The sequence below is a fragment of the Rhipicephalus microplus genome, unplaced genomic scaffold, assembly GCF_043290135.1.
Source record: "Rhipicephalus microplus isolate Deutch F79 unplaced genomic scaffold, USDA_Rmic scaffold_383, whole genome shotgun sequence".
Lineage (NCBI taxonomy): Eukaryota > Metazoa > Arthropoda > Arachnida > Ixodida > Ixodidae > Rhipicephalus > Rhipicephalus microplus.
The window spans coordinates 52501-62500 of NW_027464947.1; the positions used below are offsets into that span (position 1 = coordinate 52501).

The 10000-nt window shown below is 59.5% G+C and overlaps 2 non-coding genes across 2 annotated transcripts; both read left to right on the forward strand.

Moving 5' to 3' along the window:
- The first annotated feature begins 6242 nt into the window (after positions 1–6242).
- Positions 6243–8057, forward strand: LOC142794171 (small subunit ribosomal RNA). The gene has a single exon (XR_012892127.1). It is a non-coding gene; the product is annotated as a small subunit ribosomal RNA (ribosomal RNA).
- Positions 8058–9776: 1719 nt separating this feature from the next.
- LOC142794182 (5.8S ribosomal RNA) lies at positions 9777–9929 on the forward strand. The gene has a single exon (XR_012892134.1). It is a non-coding gene; the product is annotated as a 5.8S ribosomal RNA (ribosomal RNA).
- The last annotated feature ends 71 nt before the right edge of the window (positions 9930–10000 follow it).

A 10000-nucleotide genomic window follows, 5' to 3' on the forward strand; every position in this document is an offset into this window, starting at 1 on the left:
GCCGCCCCGGCTGACGCAGTTCGGACTTAGCACTTTTCGGCTGTGCCTGGCTGGCGGCCCACTCACTCGATCGCCATGTCTGTTTGCCACAGTTTTCCCGGTGGTGCCGCACCCGGGCTCGCCCCGGCAGACGCGTTTTTTTTTTTTTTTTTCTTTCGCCCCGGCTGACGCAGTTTTCGCGCCGCCCCGGCTGACGCGGTTTCGTGCCGCCCCGGCAGACGCGGTTTTTTGCGCCGCCCCGGCTGACGTGGTTTTTGCCGCCCCGGCTGACGCAGTTCGGACTTTGCACTTTTTGGCTGAGCCTGGCTGGCGGCCCACTCACTCGATCGCCATGTCTGTTTGCCACAGTTTTCCCGGTGGTGCCGCACCCGGGCTCGCCCCGGCAGACGCGTTTTTTTTTTTTCCTTCGCCCCGGCAGACGTGGTTCCCCCCCCCCCCCCCTCCGTCTTTCTTTTTGTTTTTTTTTTCGCCGCGGCTGAAGTGGATTTTTCGGTGCCTCGACGCCCCGGTAGTCGCGGTTTTTCCGTTTCCGCACGGCCCCGGCTGACGCTGCTCGGTCACAGTCGCCTTTTGTGGTGATTGCAGACTTCTTGAGCGCGGGTGTTGTTTTTTTTTGTTGTTGTTGTTGTTTTATTACGCATTCGCTCCAGCAGACGCTGTTTAGACTTTTTGTTTCCTCTTTTATCCTGCGACGAGGTGACGAGGTTTATTCGGTGCCCCGCCGCCCCGGCTGAAGTGATTTTTCCTGTCCCGTGCCGCCCCGGCTGACGCGGTTGGGACTTCGCGTTTGTTCGGCCGCCACGGGTTTTGGCGCACTCGCTCGGTTGCTTGTTGTTGCCACTTGTTGCGAACCCAGGTTTCTTGAGCGAGCGCGGGCGTTTTTTCTTCCTTTCTTTCTTTGTTCTATGTGTTAGCGAATCGGCCTTTAATATCACACGAGGACTCACAACCAACAATTTTCAGTTTGAAGTGTAAAAAATCTGCAGGTGTTGACGTAACTGACTTGCCCCGTACCCTTGAGTACATCCATGAAGTTCTCGTAGTACTACTAAATCGCATTATTCCAAGTGGAGAAATTCCCATAAACTTGCAAACCTCTACACGAAAATCGGTGCGCGTGATAAAGTTGAAAATTATCGTCCGATATCAAATGTGCCTTCTATAACACAAATTCTAGGAAAAAAAAAAAAAAACACTTGTTCGCCGTTTTCTGCGCCGTGACTGGCAGCACTCCGGCGAAGCGAAACGGGGTCGATTCGAGCACGATATCGGCGTCTTTCGACGTGCTCGCCGGCGACCGTCGCACGAGTACGTCGCACGAGCGCGTCTGCCGGGGCGCCGTTTGCGAAGCCGACGCAAAAGTGGGAACCGCCGCTCGGATGATCGCCGCTTTCGGCAGAGTGAGTGTTGGCACTCCGGGGAAGCGAAACAGCGTGAATGCGCCCACGAAATCGGCGTATTTTGAAGTGCCCGCCGGCGACCGTCGCACGAGTACGGTAAACCGCGTCAGCCGGGGCGTAGTTCGGGACGCCGACGAAAAAGTGGGAAGCGCAACTCGGATCTTCGCCGTTTTTGCAGGAGTGAGTGGCGGCCCTCCTGCGAGACCAAGAAGCATCGATTCGTGCACGAATTCGGCGCCTTTCGACGTGATCGCCGGCGACCGTCGCTCGAGTAGGGCAAACCGCGTCTGCCGGGGCGGGCTTCGGGACGCCGATGCGAAAGTGGGAAACGCTGCTCGGATGTTCGCCGTTTTTGGCCGAGTGAGTGCTGGCACTCGGGCGAAGCCAAACGGGGCCGATTACGGCACGATATCGGCGTCTTTCGACGTGCCCGCCGGCGACCGTCGCACGAGTACGGTAAACCGCGTCAGCCCGGGCGGAGTTCGGGACGCCGATGCGAAAGTGGAGAACGCCGCTCGGATCTTCGCCGTTTTTGGAGGAGTGAGTGGCGGCACTCCGGAGAAGCCAAGGAGCGCCAATTAGCGCACGATATCGGCGTCTTTCGACGCGCTCGCCGGCGACCGTCGCACGAGTAGGGCAAACCGCGTCTGCCGGGGCGGGGTTTACGACGCCGACGCAAAAGTGGGAACCGCCGCTCGGATGTTGGCCGTTTTTGGCAGAGTGAGTGCTGGCACTCCGGCGACGCGAAAGAGCGCGAATGCGCCCACGAAAGTGGCGTATTTGGACGTGCGTGACGGCGACCGCTGCAGGAGTACGAAAAACCACGTCAGCCGGGGCGAGCGACACACGGCGGTCTGGGTGCTTATCGCTGCTATTATAGGGGCACCCCGGCAGACGCAGAAAAAAAAAAAAAAATTTTCGACCTTCTTTTTTGCTGGTCGAGCTCGGGTAACCCAGGTCGCAATGGGAGCCGCGCACGAAAGCGGCGTCGCGAGACGCGTTCGCGGTCGCTAGTCGCACGAGCTCGGCAACCGCGTCAGCCGGCGCGGAGTTCGGGATGCCGACGGCTAAGTGGGTACCGCTGCTCGGATGTTCGCCGTTTTTGGCCGAGTGAGTGCTGGCACTCCGGTGAAGCCAAGGAGCGCCAATTCGTGCACGATATCGGCGTCTTTCGACGTGCCCGCCGGCCACCGCCGCACGAGTACGGCAAACCGCGTCTGCCGGGGCGGGGTTCGCGACGCGTACGCAATAGTGGGAACCGTCGCTCGGATGTTCGTCGTCTTTGGCCGAGCGAGTGCTGGCACTCCGGCGAAGCGAAACGGGGCCGATTCGGGCACGATATCGGCGTATTTCGACGTGCTCGCCGGCGACCGTCGCACGAGTACGGCAAAGCGCGTCTGCCGGGGCGAGGTTTGCGACGCCGACGAAAAAGTGGGAAGCGCCGCTCGGATCTTCGCCGTTTTTGCAGGAGTGAGTGGCGGCCCTCCTGCGAGACCAAGAAGCATCGACTCGCGCACGATATCGGTGTCTTTCGACGTGCCCGCCGGCCACCGCCGCACGAGTACGGCAAACCGCGTATGCCGGGGCGGGGTTGGCGACGCCGACGCAAAAGTGGGAACCGCCACTAGGATGTTCGCCGTTTTTGGCAGAGTGAGTGCTGGCACTCCGGCGAAGCGAAAGAGCGCGAATGCGCCCACGAAAGTGGCGTGTTTGGACGTGCTTGACGACGACCACCGCAGGAAAACGAAAAACCACGTCAGCCGGGGCGAGCGACCCATGGCGGTCTGGGTGCTTATCGCTGCTATTATAGGGGCACCCCGGCAGACGCAAAAAAAAAAAAAAATTTTTTTCGACATTCTTTTTTGCTCGTCGACCTCGGGTGACCCAGGTCGCAGTGGGAGCCGCGCACGAAAGCGGCGTCGCGAGACGGCTTCGCGGTCGCTAGTCGCACGAGCTCGGCAACCGCGTCTGCCGGGGCGGAGTTCGGGACGCCGACGGCTAAGTGGGAACCGCCGCTCGGATGTTCGCCGTTTGTGGCCGAGTGAGTGCTGGCACTCCGGCGAAGCCAAACGGGGCCGATTCCGGCACGATATCGGCGTCTTTCTACGTGCTCGCCGGCGACCGTCGCACGAGTACGGCAAAGTGCGTCTGCCGGGGCGGGGTTTGCGACGCGTACGCAATAGTGAGAACCGTCGCTCGGATGTTCGTCGTCTTTCGCCGAGCCAGTGCTGGCAATCCGGCGAAGCCGAACGGAGCCGATTCGGGCACGATATCGGCGTCTTTCCACGTGCTCGCCGGCGACCGTCGCACGAGTACGGTAAACCGCGTCAGCCGGGGCGGAGTTCGGGACGCCGATGCGAAAGTGGGAAGCGCCGCTCGGATCTTCGCCGTTTTTGGAGGAGTCAGTGGCGGCACTCCGGTGAAGCCAAGGTGCGCCAATTCGCGCACGATATCGGCGTCTTTCGACGTGCCCGCCGGCCACCGTCGCACGAGTACGGCAAACCTCGTCTGCCGGGGCGGGGTTTGCGACGCCGACGCAAAAGTGGGAACCGCCGCTCGGATGTTCGCCGTTTTTGGCAGAGTGAGTGCTGGCACTCCGGCGAAGCGAAAGAGCGCGAATGCGCCCACGAAAGTGGCGTGTTTGGACGTGCTTGACGACGACCACCGCAGGAAAACGAAAAACCACGTCAGCCGGGGCGAGCGACCCATGGCGGTCTGGGTGCTTATCGCTGCTATTATAGGGGCACCCCGGCAGACGCAAAAAAAAAAAAAATTTTTTTTCGACATTCTTTTTTGCTCGTCGACCTCGGGTGACCCAGGTCGCAGTGGGAGCCGCGCACGAAAGCGGCGTCGCGAGACGGCTTCGCGGTCGCTAGTCGCACGAGCTCGGCAACCGCGTCTGCCGGGGCGGAGTTCGGGATGCCGACGGCTAAGTGGGAACCGCCGCTCAGATGTTCGCCGTTTGTGGCCGAGTGAGTGCTGGCACTCCGGCGAAGCCAAACGGGGCCGATTCCGGCACGATATCGGCGTCTTTCTACGTGCTCGCCGGCGACCGTCGCACGAGTACGGCAAAGTGCGTCTGCCGGGGCGGGGTTTGCGACGCGTACGCAATAGTGAGAACCGTCGCTCGGATGTTCGTCGTCTTTCGCCGAGCCAGTGCTGGCACTCCGGCGAAGCCGAACGGAGCCGATTCGGGCACGATATCGGCGTCTTTCCACGTGCTCGCCGGCGACCGTCGCACGAGTACGGTAAACCGCGTCAGCCGGGGCGGAGTTCGGGACGCCGATGCGAAAGTGGGAAGCGCCGCTCGGATCTTCGCCGTTTTTGGAGGAGTCAGTGGCGGCACTCCGGTGAAGCCAAGGTGCGCCAATTCGCGCACGATATCGGCGTCTTTCGACGTGCCCGCCGGCCACCGTCGCACGAGTACGGCAAACCTCGTCTGCCGGGGCGGGGTTTGCGACGCCGACGCAAAAGTGGGAACCGCCGCTCGGATGTTCGCCGTTTTTGGCAGAGTGAGTGCTGGCACTCCGGCGAAGCGAAAGAGCGTGAATGCGCCCACGAAAGTAGCGTATTTGGACGTGCTTGACGGCGACCGCCGCAGGAGTACGAAAAACCACGTCAGCCGGGGCGAGCGACCCACGGCGGTCTGGGTGCTTATCGCTGCTATTATAGGGGCACCCCGGCAGACGCAGAAAGAAAAAAAAAAATGGGGACATGGCGTGCGTCACCGTGCGGCTTCGCAGCGTTGCCGAAGTCGCCGAGCCCTTCGACTGAGCCGAACGGCGGACAGGGAACGTTGGTCGGCCGTTCTAACCTGTCGGTGCCACGCCGAGACGTCGTTAAGGAAAACCGCGTCGTGGGCCTCTACGACGCCGTCGAGTCGTTGTACGTTTGGTGTCCAGCGTGTCGGCGGCGAGTAGCGGACACGTCGTTCACGACTTCGGTCTTTCGCAGTCGACGCGAACTTGCGGAGAGTCGTGGTGCCTCACGTTTTCGGCAGAAACCGCGGCGGAATTTTCCCGTGCGTGCGCGCACGACCTCGGTGCTGTGCCGTCAGCGTAGTGTTGCACAAACTCGTGGCCTACCCAAGGTGCGGTACGTTTGCGGCCGTATCCTCGGTGGGAATTTCGTGAGTAGGGTCGCAAATTCTACGACCTCGGCGGGTTTGAGAGCGACGTAGACTTGTGGCACGCTCAACATGCCACACGTTTCGGGGCACACCCGCGGTGAAATTTTCTCGAGTACGCTCGTATTAGGGCCCAAGGAGGTCTGGGTACTTATCGCTGCTATTATGTGGGGGTTCTCGTGAGCGGCGTACGCGAAAGCGACCGGGTGTCTGATATGCGGCGGGCTTCGGCCTCGTCAAGCGTGTCCTCGGGTCTGCTCCAGGGGAATCCACGGCAGTCGTCTGCAGCCTCATCCGCTTGATGCGTTAGGGGCTGGTTGTCGGACGGTGCCGTTTTACCACGATATCGAGGTGTGTTCCGTGTCGTCCTCGGGCGATTCAGATGCGAAAGCGCCGAAGACGCGGGCGTGACCCGTCGTCTGGCGGCTTTGCAGTCTCGGCTCCGTTGCTAGTTCCGGCCGGTCCACCGACAGTGCAGCGGGCTTGGGCAACCCGCACGGCGCGACCGAGTCGATGCAACGAAAAAGAGCGAGCATGAACGTGCTTCTTGCCGCACGGCTCCCACTCGTCTTTCGGGAAGGTTGTGCCGTAGCGAGCTCGAACGCCGTCATCTCGGAGTGCAAAATAAGCGTGTTGGGGCGCCTGAAGGTGGCCTCCGCCGCACACAGACTGCGTCCGGCCCGCCGAGGGCGAGGACGGACGCGCAGTCGAACGATTACCTGGTTGATCCTGCCAGTAATCATATGCTTGTCTCAAAGATTAAGCCATGCATGTCTAAGTACATGCCGAAATAAGGCGAAACCGCGAATGGCTCATTAAATCAGTTATGGTTCCTTAGATCGTTTCTTCCTACTTGGATAACTGTGGCAATTCTAGAGCTAATACATGCAGTGAGCCTGGAGCCCTTTGGGTAACGGGTGCTTTTATTAGACCAAGATCGATCGGGTTTCGGCCCGTATTGTGTGGTGACTCTGGATAACTTTGTGCTGATCGCATGGCCACGAGCCGGCGACGTTTCTTTCAAGTGTCTGCCTTATCAACTTTCGATGGTAGGTTACTTGCTTACCATGGTTGTTACGGGTAACGGAGAATCAGGGTTCGATTCCGGAGAGGGAGCCTGAGAAACGGCTACCACATCCAAGGAAGGCAGCAGGCGCGCAAATTACCCACTCCCGGCACGGGGAGGTAGTGACGAAAAATAACAATACGGGACTCTTTTGAGGCCCCGTAATTGAAATGAGTACACTCTAAATCCTTTAACGAGGATCAATTGGAGGGCAAGTCTGGTGCCAGCAGCCGCGGTAATTCCAGCTCCAATAGCGTATACTAAAGCTGCTGCGGTTAAAAAGCTCGTAGTTGGATCTCAGTTCCAGACGAGTAGTGCATCTACCCGATGCGACGGCTCGGACTGAACATCATGCCGGTTCTTTCTTGGTGCACTTCATTGTGTGCCTCGAGATGGCCGGTGCTTTTACTTTGAAAAAATTAGAGTGCTCAACGCAGGCGAGTCGCCTGAATAAACTTGCATGGAATAATAGAACAAGACCTCGTTTCTGTTCTGTTGGTTTTTGGAATACGAGGTAATGATTAAGAGGGACGGACGGGGGCATTCGTATTGCGGCGCTAGAGGTGAAATTCTTGGACCGTCGCAAGACGAACTACTGCGAAAGCATTTGCCAAGAATGTTTTCATTGATCAAGAACGAAAGTCAGAGGTTCGAAGGCGATCAGATACCGCCCTAGTTCTGACCATAAACGATGCCAACCAGCGATCCGCCTGAGTTACTCAAATGACTCGGCGGGCAGCTTCCGGGAAACCAAAGTATTTGGGTTCCGGGGGAAGTATGGTTGCAAAGCTGAAACTTAAAGGAATTGACGGAAGGGCACCACCAGGAGTGGAGCCTGCGGCTTAATTTGACTCAACACGGGAAAACTTACCCGGCCCGGACACTGGGAGGATTGACAGATTGAGAGCTCTTTCTTGATTCGGTGGATGGTGGTGCATGGCCGTTCTTAGTTGGTGGAGCGATTTGTCTGGTTAATTCCGATAACGAACGAGACTCTAGCCTATTAAATAGGTGCGGGGTTCCCAGCACCTTACAACCTTCTTAGAGGGACAAGCGGCTCCTAGCCGCACGAAACAGAGCAATAACAGGTCTGTGATGCCCTTAGATGTCCGGGGCCGCACGCGCGCTACACTGAAGGAAGCAGCGTGTCTTTATCCCTGTCTGAAAAGACTGGGTAACCCGTGGAACTTCTTTCGTGATTGGGATAGGGGCTTGCAATTGTTCCCCTTGAACGAGGAATTCCCAGTAAGCGCGAGTCATAAGCTCGCGTTGATTACGTCCCTGCCCTTTGTACACACCGCCCGTCGCTACTACCGATTGAATGATTTAGTGAGGTCTTCGGACCGATGTCCGGCGCGGCCTTTCGGTTGCGCCGGTCTGTTGGAAAGATGACCAAACTTGATCATTTAGAGGAAGTAAAAGTCGTAACAAGGTTTCCGTAGGTGAACCTGCGGAAGGATCATTAACGGATTGTGAAGGGTGAGCGCCTCAGCTGCGTCTGCGCCCGACACTTTCTGCCGCTGACCCCGTTTGGACGCGGGGTCGGCTTTTCCCCACGGGGCTGCCTGAATGTGGAGCGGCACCCCGTGACAAATTGTTGCGCCCAGCGGACGCCAACACCGCGACCTTGGACGGTCGGCCAGGTGGCGGACGCGGGTACAAACGGCGCAACGCACTCATAGGTCGGCTTTCGACCCGCCACTGCACCGTGGCTCGAAGCGCTCGAAATGCGCGACCCGACCGCTGCGGGACCGCCTAGTACTGTAAACAGGAGCGGCGGAGCGCGAACGGCGAGTCGTGGTTACGTCGGTAGAAGGCGAGGCTGCGCGTTCCCGAAACGCCAGCCGAGTGCCCTCCCGACCGTTCGAGCGTGCAAGAACGAGACCCGACAATCGCGCGGCGACTGCCAAGTACGAGAGGAACGGCACAAGCGTCGGCGGTCGGTCAAGGAACTGGCGATGTGACGGGTCCGCTGTGCACCAGTGCATACCGTCCCGCCGTCCGCGGCAAGCGCCTCCGCGTCCTCGGGTGACGGAGGCTGCCGGTCGGTTCTTGCAGGCGAGGGATCTCGCTGGCACCGGTTCGCGTTGACGCGCGGCCGGTCATGGCACGGCGATGCGACGGCCGAGGTGCGCAGTACTCGATGGAGGAACCGCACGCTCCGATGACCGTCCCGCCCTCCGCGGCGTATGCGTACCGACCGTAATGGTTGCAGCAGCGCCGGCCGGCTTTTGAATTCGCCACACGAAACACGGTGCGAGATCGCGGTTAGGGGAGCGTCGACGTTGCCAGGCGTTTTGCTTGCTGCCGAGGGAAAGGCGGCACGGCCACGTCGCGCTCGTCGCGATTAGCGGGTCTGCGCGCTTTGGGAAGGTGCCGCAACGACTTGCCGAAAGAGGAAGCACGGAAGAACGAGGGACTTGGACGTCCCGACAATTGAACGCACTTGCGGCCAGGCCCTTGCTGGCTTCGTTCTTCCGCCTCGAGTAGGCTCGTACGCGGCTCCGGCGCCGAAAGTGGTCCTTGGCACCGACTTCGGTGGACGTGGGAAGTGCCGCGCAAGTACGGCGCGCCTGGCTCCACCTGTTGGCTAAAGTAGGCAGCCGGATCGGCATTTTGGTGTGCGGTGGCAAACCGTGGATGCGAAAAAAGCTTGTGCGATTTCGTGGAACAAAAAGCGGGCGTCCCCCTTTTTATGCGGAGGAGACCGACCCGCCCGCCGTGGTGAACCGCGACGCCACGGTAAAAACGGGAGAGGCTTGTCGATGGGACCGTGCATCCCGCGCTCCACGGAGGCCGGGAGGCGGCCGCCCGAGGAAATGTGTAGCCGTCGAGGCCCGCATCTGCGTGCACTCTTATCCAAATGGGTGTACCGCAGGCATTTTCTGGTTAGGCGGGCCAATGAGAGCGAGCACACAACGATACCTACGGGTCCGGCTTGGAGAACCGGCTTCGACGCCTCCCGAGTATTTATAGAGGGGTGGACCACGAAAGCACTCGCAAGTAGCGGAAGCGAAACGCCGTCCGAAACACACCGTTTGCTCGATTTGCGGCAGCCGAAAAAGGCGCGGCAGAGTTTTGGAGTCCAAGCGTGCGCTGAAAAGCGCCCTTCTTGGCCACTGTTTGGCCGAGTGCCAGAAACGTTTGGTTTTGACTGTACGGAATTGAACAAACACTTTTTCACGACTCTAAGCGGTGGATCACTCGGTTCTCGGGTCGATGAAGAACGCAGCCAGCTGCGAGACTTGGTGTGAATTGCAGGACACACTGAGCACTGATTCTTTGAACGCACATTGCGGCCTTGGGTCTTCCCTTGGCTTCGTCTGTCTGAGGGTCGGATCACATATCAAGAGAGCCTTCGGCGCACAAGGGAACGTGAGCCGTCGACTCGTTTTGACCGCGTCGGCA